The following is an 11,599-nucleotide window of genomic DNA, read 5'->3' on the forward strand; positions in this document are numbered from 1 at the left end:
TATTCTGGGTCAAAATTCAGGTTCCCACAAGAAAAGAAAGCCCTTAAAAATTATCAAGGCCAGTAAAATGAACCAATATAAAATTCTTTTCTTCATTTCTCCAAGCATCTAAAGAAAACATGCTGATGCCAACCCACCACACCACTTTTCTTCTTTATTGCCCCAACATTATCTGCCCATGCTTTGAGCCAATTACTTAAATTTTAAAAGAATATCCATTCTATCCCTTTTTAAATTTTAAAGATCTCAAATACCCTTTCATCCAAGGTCTCAAAGCATTTTATAAGCATTAATTTTCCCAATAAATATGTGAGTTTAAACCATAATTCTCCCTTTCCTCTGCTTGTTTAAATATAAGAAACACAGAGATGATAAGAAACCATATCCCTGGTCACAGAGCAAATATATTGCAGATGGCAATCAACTTACTTACTATTCCTTACCAATCCTTTCAGCCCTTATATCACTAGAAAGAAAACTTCAATCTCTTATTTTTTATTACACTATCCCACTAATTAAGGAACCTCATAAGGAAACTGAGCACCTAACATGTGTTAGGAACTGTGCTTTAAATCAGTGATCCTCAAGCTTCACTGCTTCATCAAAATCCTGATGCCCAACCTGTACCCCATACCAATTAAATCTTTGGGAGTTGAATTCAGAGATCAGCAATTTCTTAAGCGTCACAAGTGACTCCAATGTGCAGCTAAATTTGAGAACCAATGGTTGAAATCCTTGCTGCTCAAAGTGTTGTGTGCAGACCGACAGCATCAGCGTCACGTAGGAAATATTTAGACATGCAGAATTCCATATATCTCTCCAGACCTACTGAAACTGCTCATTTTAACAAGCTCTTAGGTGATCAATATATACATTGAAGTTTGTGAAGCATTTTATATAATCCAATAAGCAAATAAGTGCAGTGGTGGAATCATCAATTTATAGATAAAGAGGTTCAGCAAGGTCAAGTAATATGCAGAGATCCTAACACAGTTCTGATTGACCTTTAGTTCATACTCTTAGAAGGAAGGAAATAATGAAGATTAGTGCAGAAATAAATGAAATAGAAAACCAAAAAAACAATAGAGAGGGGACCAGATGTAGCTCAGTGGTTGAACACCTGCTTTTCATGTACGTGGTCCTGGGTTTATTCCCTGGTATTTCCTTAAAAAAAAAACAAAAGTTGATTCTTTAAAAACATCAGTAAAATAAGACAAATCATTGGCTGGGCTGACAAAGGAAAAATGAGAGAGAGAGATTGAGAGAGAGAGAGAGAAAGGATACAAATAACAAAAGTCAGAAATGAAAAGGGCAACATTACTACCAGGCCCACTGAAATAAAAGCAGTATAAGAGGGTACTTAGAACAACTGTATGCCAATAAACTAGATAACCTATGTGAAATGGACAAATTCTTAGAAACACACAATCTACTTACAGTAACTCAAGAAGATCTCAAAAACCAATTACTAGTAAAAACTGAATCAGTAATTAAAAACCTCCCAAACAAAGAAAAGCCCAGGACCAGATGTCATCATAGGAGAATGTCTAACAAACATCCGAAAAAAGATTTAACTCCAATTCTACTGAAACTCTTCCAAAAAATTGAAGAAGAGGAAACACTCTCTAATTCATTCTATGAGGCCAACGTCACCCTCATACCAAAGTCAGATAAGGATACCACAAGAAAAGAAAATCAAAGACCAATGTCATTTATGAATATAGATGTAAAAATTCTCCACAAAATACTAGCAAACTGAATCCAACAGCAATTAAAAGAATTATGCACCATGATCAAGTGCATTTTACCCTAAGTATGCAAGGGTGGTTCAACACAAGAAAAATCAATTGATGTACCACACCACATTAATACAATGAAGGAGAAAAACCACAAAATCATTTCAATTGATGTAAAAAGACATTTGACAAAATGTATCTTCTTGATTAAAAAACATTTAGACCACTAGGAATAGAAGGAAACTCCTCAGCATGATAAAGGGCATTAGGAAAAGCCTACAGCTATCATCCTGCTTAATGGTAAAAGACTGAGAGTTTTCCCTCTAAAATCAGTAACAAGATAAGGGTGCCCACTGTCACTGTTATTCAACATTGTACTGGAAGTTCTTGCCAGAGCTGTTAGGCAAGAAAAGAAATTAAAGGCATTCAAATTGGAAAGGAAGAAGTAAAATTTCCCTATTGCAGATGCCATGATCCTATATTTAGAAAATCCTTAAAAATCCACAAAAAAGTTCTTAAAGCTAGTAAATGAATTCAGCAAAATAGCAAGGTAGATATCAACACCCCAAAATCAGTAGTGTTTCTATATACAAGCAATGAACAATCAGAATAAGAAAAAGAAAAAAATTCCATTCACAATAGCAACTTAAAGAATTTAATATTTAGAAATAAATCTAACCAAGGATGCAAAGGACTTGTACACAGAAAGCTACAAATCATTGCTAAAAGAAATCAAAGACCTAAAAAATGGGAAGACATTCCACGTTCATAGAGTAGAAGACTAAATATCATTAAGATGTCAATTCTACCCAAAGTGATTTACAGATTCAATGGAATCCCAATCAAAATCCCAACAACCTTCTTTACAGAAATGGAAAAGCCAATCATCGAACAAATATGGAAAGCTAAGGGTCCCTGAATAGCTAAAGCCATCTTAAAGAGGAAGAACAAAGTTGGACAACTCACACTTCCCAAGCTTAAAACTTACTACAAGCCCACAGTAATCAAAACAGGATAAAAAAATAAATAAAAAAATAAAAAAAAACAGGATAGTACCTAAGGACAGACATATAGACCAATGGAATTCAATTCAATTCACATTTATGGCTAACTGACATTTGACAAGGTGGAAAAGACCACTCGACTGGGAAAGAATAGTCTCTTCAAAAAAATGGTGCGGGGAAAACTGGATCATCTTTTGCAAAAAAAAAAAAAGGAGGACTCCTACCTCATACTTCATACAAAATGAACACAAAATTGATCAAAGACCTAAATATAAGATCCAGAACTATTGAACTCCTAGAAGAAAACATAAGAAAGTATGTATAGGACCTTGGGTTAGGCAATGGTTTCTTACATTTAATACCCAAAGCACAAGGAACAACAGAAAAAAAATAGAGAAATGGGACTTCATCAAAATTTTAAAATTTGGGACTCCAAGGACTTTATCATGAAAGTAAAATGACAACCTACACAGTGGGAGGAAACATTTGGAAACCACAAATCTGATAAAGGTTTAATTTCCAGAATATATAAAGAAATCTTTAAACTTAAGAAAAAGACAAACAACCAAATTTTAAAATGGACAAAAGACTTGAATAGACATCTCTCCAAAGAAGATATACCAATGGCCAGAAAGCACATGAAAAGATGTCCAACATCACCGGGCATTAAGGAAATGCAAATCAAAACCGCAATGAGATACCATTTCATACCCATTAGAATGGCTGCTATTTTAAAAATGGAAAATAATAGGAGTATGTGAAGAAACAGGAACATTCATTCATTGCTGGTGGCAATTTAAAATGGTGTAGCTGCTGTGGAATACAGTTCAGCAGTTCCCCAGAAAGCTAAATATTGAACTACCATGACACTGCAATCCTGCTAGTAGGTATACATCCAAAAGAATTGAAAGCTTTTACTCAAATAGATATTTGCACACCAATGTTCAGAGTGGCATTACTCACAATTGCCATTGTGATGGAAGCAACCCAAGTGCCCATCACCTGATGAATGGATAAATAAAATGTGGCACATGTATACAATGGACTATTATTCAGCTATAAAAAGGAATAAAGTCCTAATACATGCAACAACATGCATGAACCTTGAAAACACAATGTTGAGTAAAATAAGCCAGGCACCAAAGGTCAAATATATAAAATCATTTTTTTGAAACAATTCAAATAAACAAACTCATAGAGGGGAAACGGACTTTGGCCCAGTGGTTAGGGCGTCCGTCTACCACATGGGAGGTCCGTGGTTCAAGCCCCGGGCCTCCTTGACCTGTGTGGAGCTGGCCCATGCGCAGTGCTGATGCGCGCAAGGAGTGCCTTCCCATGCAGGGGTGTCCCCGGCATAGGGGAGCCCCACGCGCAAGGAGTGCGCCCGTAAGGAGAGCCGCCCAGCGCGAAGGAGGGAGCAGCCTGCCCAGGAATGGCGACGCCCACACTTCCCGTGCCACTGACAACAACAGAAGTGGACAAAGAAACAAGACGCAGCAAAAAGACACAGAAAACAGACAACCGGGGGAGGGGAGGGGAATTAAATAAATAAATAAAATAAATCTTTAAAAAAAAAAAAAAAACAAACTCATAGAGTCAGAATGTAGACTATGACTTAACTCTTCAGTCGATTCATAGGCCGTTTGAGCCCTGAATCTCAGTAAGAGTTGCAACACCTACTTTTCAGTTAAGTGGACTCTCCCAGGTCAACTAACAAAAGATTGATGATGGACAATGCTTATCCCAAAAAAAAACAGAGATTTTCTACAACTGCAAGCAAGACAGTTCCATCCACCAGCCCCATGGGATCTAAGACCCCTCTCATTCAGAAACAGTTTGAGGAATGAACAAACATAAGGGGGGAATGCAACTATGGACTTAAGTAGATTTATGATTATTCTGGCAATGGAAGAACCTGCATCATTGGTATAAAAGCAGTGGTCACCAGAGGTTCTGAGAGGAGGGAAAGGGAAGAATAGGTGTAATACGGGGTACTTTGGGGGCACTGGAATTGTCCTGCATTACATTGCAATGACAGATACTGGCCATTATACATTTCGTCAAAACATATAAAATTGTGTGGTACAACCTGTAAACTATAATGTAAATCATAGTCCATGGTTAGTAGCAATGCTTCAATATATGTTCAACAATCGTAACAAATATACCACACTAATGACAGATGTTGTTAATGGGGGACAGTTTGGGAGGAGGAGGGATGAGGTACATGGGAATCCTCTATATTTACTTGTGTGATCTAAAGCTTCTTTAAAAAGAAAAAATTAACACACACGCACAAAAAATGAATGTAGAGTATAGGTTACCAGGGTATAGGGTAAGGCTAGGAAATGGGAAGTTAAGGCCTTTAACAGAGTTATTATTTGGAATGATGGAAATGTTTTGGTAATGGAGAGTAGTGATGGTAACCCAACACTGTGAATGTAATTAACAGCACTGAAATATATATTTGAATGTGATTGAAAGTGGAAATGTTAGATTGTACATATATCAGAATAAATTTTTTTTATGTTCATGGAACTACACTACACAAACAGCAAACCCTATGTTATACCATAGAGTATAATTAATAGTATAATCATAAAAATGTGCTATCATCATTTGTAACAAATGTTCCACACCAATGCAAGGTGTTGATAATAGGGTGGTATATGGGAATCCTGCATTTTAATGCATGACTATTCTATAAACCCACAACTTCCCTAACAAAGAAAAGAAAAGTTCACACTCTTTCAACCACACCAGCTTTAAAATTGGAGGAGGGGCTTCACAAATTCTTTTGGAAAGCTGATGAAAGTTTTGAAACCTCACCTAATAATTAATGCAAATATGCCCCCAAATTTGATGTGCTTTGAAGGGTTTATGATCCTGGACCCCTCCATGCAAACCCTCCAGGTTCAAGGACTCCAGGTGGTGAATACTGGTCCATGACCTAGATGATATAAAGATTTAATTTCTTTTAATTATTAAAGGAGTTCTATAAAGAAAGTAAGCTTCTCTTTGGATTTATGTATACCGTATAAAAAGTATTTTCCCCAAACGATCCAAGTGTTGCGGGAATTTTACAACTAAGAATCCTTTCAGAAGGCACACTGACAAAGGTAACATTGTACATGAGCTCTTCTACACACCTGTTAGCAGTTGAGCCTAATTGTTCAGCAGCTGGTACTGATTTGGGGTTCTTTCACTGTACCTCATTATTCCTTTTCCATGATTTTTCTGGTGTGGAGCTGCTGCTGGGTCTGCACGATGTATATATTTTTAAAACTAAAAAGACACACTTTGAAAGAACTCTGGAGAGAGACATAAAAGATTTCTTTAAATACCATTTGCAGTTGAATTTATTTAAACTGAAGGTGGTGATTATTAGGTGTGGAAAAATAGAAGGATAAGAAAAGCTTTAACTAGCTGACTATCCTTCATTGTCTTAGATCTCTTTCTAGCCATTAGGTAGTCTGGCTAAACTCATAAAGGATTGTGATTTGCAGATATTTGTGGACTAGAATGCCAAGGGATATTTCCATTTATGAGTAGAGAAAGATGCCTTTCCTGGGTTGGAAACCATCTGGAGCAGAAGTATACGTGCACAGAGGATTACTGGATTACGTCATGAAAGCAAGATGCCCCGGTGGACTATTTGAGAGAATAAACTATTTTCCAAAGAAACATGAGGGAGATGACAAAGGCAAGAGATTTAAAACATATATAATAAAAAAATAATGGTTGCACACATTAAAAAAATGCAAACTCATATATGAGATGATCACATACCAAGTGTTTATTTGCAAATCCTATGTGGCTTTCCCTGAGTGTGCTTTTACAGCATCCAGACCACTGGCTACCTCTGAAACCAAAATGCCATCTAATGTTGGGCTATTAGAGACAAAACACAGACCAAAGCATTTAAGCAATCATGAATCATGTCTTAATGAATAAAATAAACATAGGCAACTTCAATCATATTTAGGATACCCACAAAAAAAACAAAACAACAGAAAAGCTCTGCAATAAAAATTTTATCCATGTAAATAGCTATTCTCAAAAGCATATAATTAATGAATGTACTTCTTTAATAAACTTGGATAATACATTATTTTCTCCTAGTTATTCTGACTTGGCAAAAATATTAACGCTTTGAGGCCACATAGTGCAAGAGAAGGAGTGTTTGAAGTGAACACCTCAGAAACTTGATGTGGCACTGAAAATAAGTTAAAAATTAGGCATATATTCATCTCTGTCTAAAATGAATTTTGATATTTCAGGACCACAGAGACTTAATATATTAGGCAATCTTATTTATCTCCAAGGTGAATGTTATTGAAAAAAGAATTTAGTAATGACTTAGATTTCTTAAATCATTGAATGGCAAAGTTCACTAAGATATTCAATGCTATGATCACGGTTTTAAAGAACAGCATCACATTTATTTCTACCTACATAGAATTCTCTCTCTTCAGACATCTTCAGAATGTTAATTAATCATGCTGCCATGGTACATTTTTCTAGTTTCTCCATGCCTGAGTTATTCTCTAGTAATTTTTAATCTCCTTCACTCTTCACCAAATGACTCGTCCTCCTCTGAACCCAGCAGATGGTCCTACAAGTACCATTTAGGCTGATGACAAAGACTATGGGTCAATGGTATTGAAAGTTGGTAGAAAATATTTAAACCGTGTCCTTAAGTTTCTAGTTGGTAGTACATATTTCTCCTTCAATGGCAACAGCAGATGTGTGGCTCTATAGAGCTTATTAACTTTAGTAGAGCTCAGAATAGTCACCCTATTCAAACTATAGATGATAGTTTGATTTTTGTCCTGATGTCAACAGATGCATCATGTTCTTTTTTACAAACATATTTAGAAGATGCAGTCTGTGCTCATTATAAAGACAATTACATGAATATTCATAACCCTGAGTTGAATAGTTAGAATTGCATTAATTTACATCATTACTGATGGAGTTAAGTTTGGATTTACCTATTAGTGTTCTTATAAATCTCATTAATAGATGTAGTAGAGGTCCCCTTAGCAAAGCTCCCTCAGTAATTCTGCAACCATAGCAATTGAAAGCATTAAAGTGTCTTGAGACAAATTTCCTTTAAAATATTGTCTCTGAGGCTAGCAGGATATTTATTGCAACATTGTGTTTTATGTCTTTATCTTTCTTAATGCAGCATTAGCATTGATATTGGCTTCAGAAGGGAATTGTTGTGTAGAAAGAATGCCCAAATGATGAAGAAAGAACATATTTACTTGCTCTTATTAAGGTGAGGTGCATATTTGTAAATGACTTAACAGAATAAATACATGCTGACTTAAAGATTATGATCTTCAGTAGAATTAGGTAAACATTAACATTAAGTTTATAGTCAAAATTGTATTTTTGACTGACTCCTGGGTTTTGCTAATTTGGAGGAGCACAAATTTTATAAGGTTGAATAAAAGCAGAATGTCAATGACAAACTATAAATTCAAATCCATACTTTCTTAATTCATCAATAGCACCACCACCTCTTCCCAAATCAATTATCTGAATAAGGAACCTAACCCTAACAAAGACGCAGTTAAGTATGGCAGAAAAAGTCTATATCAGACTAGAATTTCCATTCTAACTCTCCCTTTGCCACAATCGAACTGTATGATAAGTTTGGACTTCTGTTTCCTTAGCGTAACACCAAGGTTTGTGGCAAAAAAAATGGTTTCTTCTGTCTTCCAGCTCTGTCCTTCAAGGCATCAGGTGCTTCATAAAGCCTTCAGAGAGGAGAACTAGGCAGCAGGCATCCTGTCCCACTTCTCACCCAAATACCCCATGATGTTGGTTCTTGGGAATGTAAAGAGCATGGAGCAATGAAAGACAAAGAGAGCCTAAGGCAGAGGTGATGTTCCATAGCTGACCATGTCTAACCCATCAGCCTCAGGGTTTTGTGCCCAGCTCCTTCTAATCTGTGTCTTTCTTCAGTCTTTTATCTTTCATTTATTAACTCACACTCAGAGAATCTCAAACTTAACCCAAAGGAGGACATCTTTTTAACATTATAAAATTGCAAGGGGCAACACATGATATTTGTAATTTCTCAATCTTCTGACTGAGAAAATATACTCAACATTTAACAAGCTTCTTTTGAGCACCTGGGGACATAATGAAGTATAAAAAGAGATTCAAGGAGCCTACACTTGAGGGGGGAGACAATAATCACAGAGGCAAAAATAAAATATAAAATGTTAATGAGGCATTACGAATCTAGTAACTTTTAAATGGACTTGTATTTTATTAGTCACAATAGCTCCTACATACATTTCAAAAATATTAACACATAATTTTACAAGCATTTCATTTGCTCAACATGAGACTATGCTTGGTGTATTATTACAAGTCCATTGCAATAAAACTTCTATCCCTGCCAAGAATCCACAGGCAACAGGTTAGGAATTTTTATGTTTTATGACCATTTTGTCCCTAGCTAGAATTTAAATTGTTTGGGGGCAAAGATCTTGCTTATTACTTCCCAAATAAATAACTGCTAGCAGCTCCCTCAAACAAATTTCAAAATCTTAGATTTATTTCTCACTTTCATCACATGCTCAATGCTGAATGCCTATGAGAAACAGGGTGGAATGAAGATATAGAATCATGTGACAGTTTGAAACTGGCTGGACCCCCAGAAGATCATGTCCTTAGAGCTAATCCATTTCTGTGGGCATGAACCTATTGTAGGTGGAATATTTTGATTAGATTACTTCAGTTAAGGGCCTTTGATTAGATTACTTCTGTAAGGTATGATCTAGGGTGTATGTGAATCTTCTTACTGGAGTTCTTTATAAATGGAATGGATATGGAGAGAGAGAGCAGAAAGAAAAGATCCAGGAGCTCAGAGAGGAACCCAAAGAGGCTGAGAGATAAAGCCATGAGAGCAAGAAGCTGCAATCAATGGAACCTGGGAGAGAAAAAGCCACAGAAGGAGCAGCCAAAAACTGAAAGCAACCGAGCCTGGAGGAGAAGGCAGAGACTAGCAGTTGCCACCATTGTGGCCTGCCATGGGACAGGAACCCAAGATCACCCACCGACAGACATGTCTATGGGAAGAGAGCTTCACCTGATGCCCTGATTTGGACATTGTCATGGCCTTGAAACTATAAGCTTGTAAGTTAATAAATCCCCATTTTAAAAGCCAATCAATTTCTAGTATATTGCCTTGGCAGCATTTAGCGAACTAAAACAAACCTGTTCTACAGTGATGAAGCCAAAAGAGTTTTCTCCATTTTGTAGCTGCACTCCTGGGACACGTACCCTCTGAGATTGCCCTGTAAGGAGAACAAAGGTATAGAGGAAGCATTCCAGCTTTTTCTTCACAATGTGGCATCACAATATTACATGCATCTGTTTCCCCAATATATCTGCAAGTTTCACAACATCAGAGACCAGGAATCACTGGCCTGTATTTCTAGTGCCTATTGCAGTGCCTGCTTATTAAATGAATGAATGGAATATGAAAAACCTGTTCTTCACAACTGAGCAATTGCAAACAGATTTATACTCCTTTCTACCATGGCACAACAAGCCCTATAGCACTGGGAAAAAATAAATATCATCAGTATTGGCCACCACCTGGGAAAAAAATCCTGACTCAGAACCTCACAACAGTTGCCTATAAAGTATTCACACTGAAGGAATGGTAGATCAGTGATAGCGATCCAATAGCTGCTGCCTCATCTTGTCCACCATACTGATACTCTCTAATAAAATTCAGTACCATTCTTGGTTCTTTGAAGGGATAAGAGAAGCCTGCTACTTCCCACCGGCAGTGAGCCTATCTCCTACCAGTTGCAAAGAATGAGGAGCAGAAGCCCTTTCAACAGAATAAAATATGCACACAGACTCCCAACTCCCCACAATGGAAAGACTAGCTAATTTTTGTGAGGTAAATACTTCTGCTACTGGTCAAAATTGCTTTGTATTTCCATAGATCTTTGTATTTTCAAAGGACTGACCGTTTCATTAGAGATCTCATTTGATCCTCAAAACAATGCTATGCAGTGGGTAGGGAAGGAGCTTTTATTCATATTTTAGAGGTGATGTAAGAGTATCCACAGTGTTACGAGGCCTGCCCGGAGGTTACACGGTGATTAAGAGCTGGAACTAGGGTCTCTGACTCCTGACCCAAAGCTCTTTCAGCCTCCCATCATGATTCTTATCTTCAAATGGATTGACCCTGCATTGTGGTTTTGATACCATCACTTCCATCTTTGCAATTACTGCCAAATTTGGTCATTGCCTCTGAGGCTAGCTATTTAAAACAACCACAGAAGGCCAAATCTGAAGGGGACACTTAATAAATCAGACTGCTGATTCCATATTCCACCAATGAAGTCAAAGGCACTTTTAGACAGCACTCAGATATTAACTCCCTTTCAAGCTACAAAAATACACTACCTGTATATAAACAATTAATAATAATATTTAGTAAGTAAATGAATAAAATAATAAATGACCTACTCTCAGTATTCAGGGAAAAATAACATTATAACAATTTCTTTCTAAATCTAAATTTTCTCAAGTTTTTATCCACCATGTGGCTCTTCTGGGAATAGCCTTAATTCTCAACATCTTTTCTCACAAACACTAAAACTCCACTTCTTTTGGTACCAAAATATTTACATAAAACTCAAGAAATCCATAACAGCACAATGAGCAGATGCCACTCTCCCTGCCTTTCCTTAAATGACTATGTGTACATTATGAACTTCAATTTTTTTGTTGTTTTTATTTTTTTAGTTCCTAGAAAAGTATTTAAAATTTATAAATGGTTAACAGAAATTAATTGTATTTGGTTAGCATTTAAAC

This window comes from Dasypus novemcinctus, chromosome 2, assembly GCF_030445035.2.
Source record: "Dasypus novemcinctus isolate mDasNov1 chromosome 2, mDasNov1.1.hap2, whole genome shotgun sequence".
Lineage (NCBI taxonomy): Eukaryota > Metazoa > Chordata > Mammalia > Cingulata > Dasypodidae > Dasypus > Dasypus novemcinctus.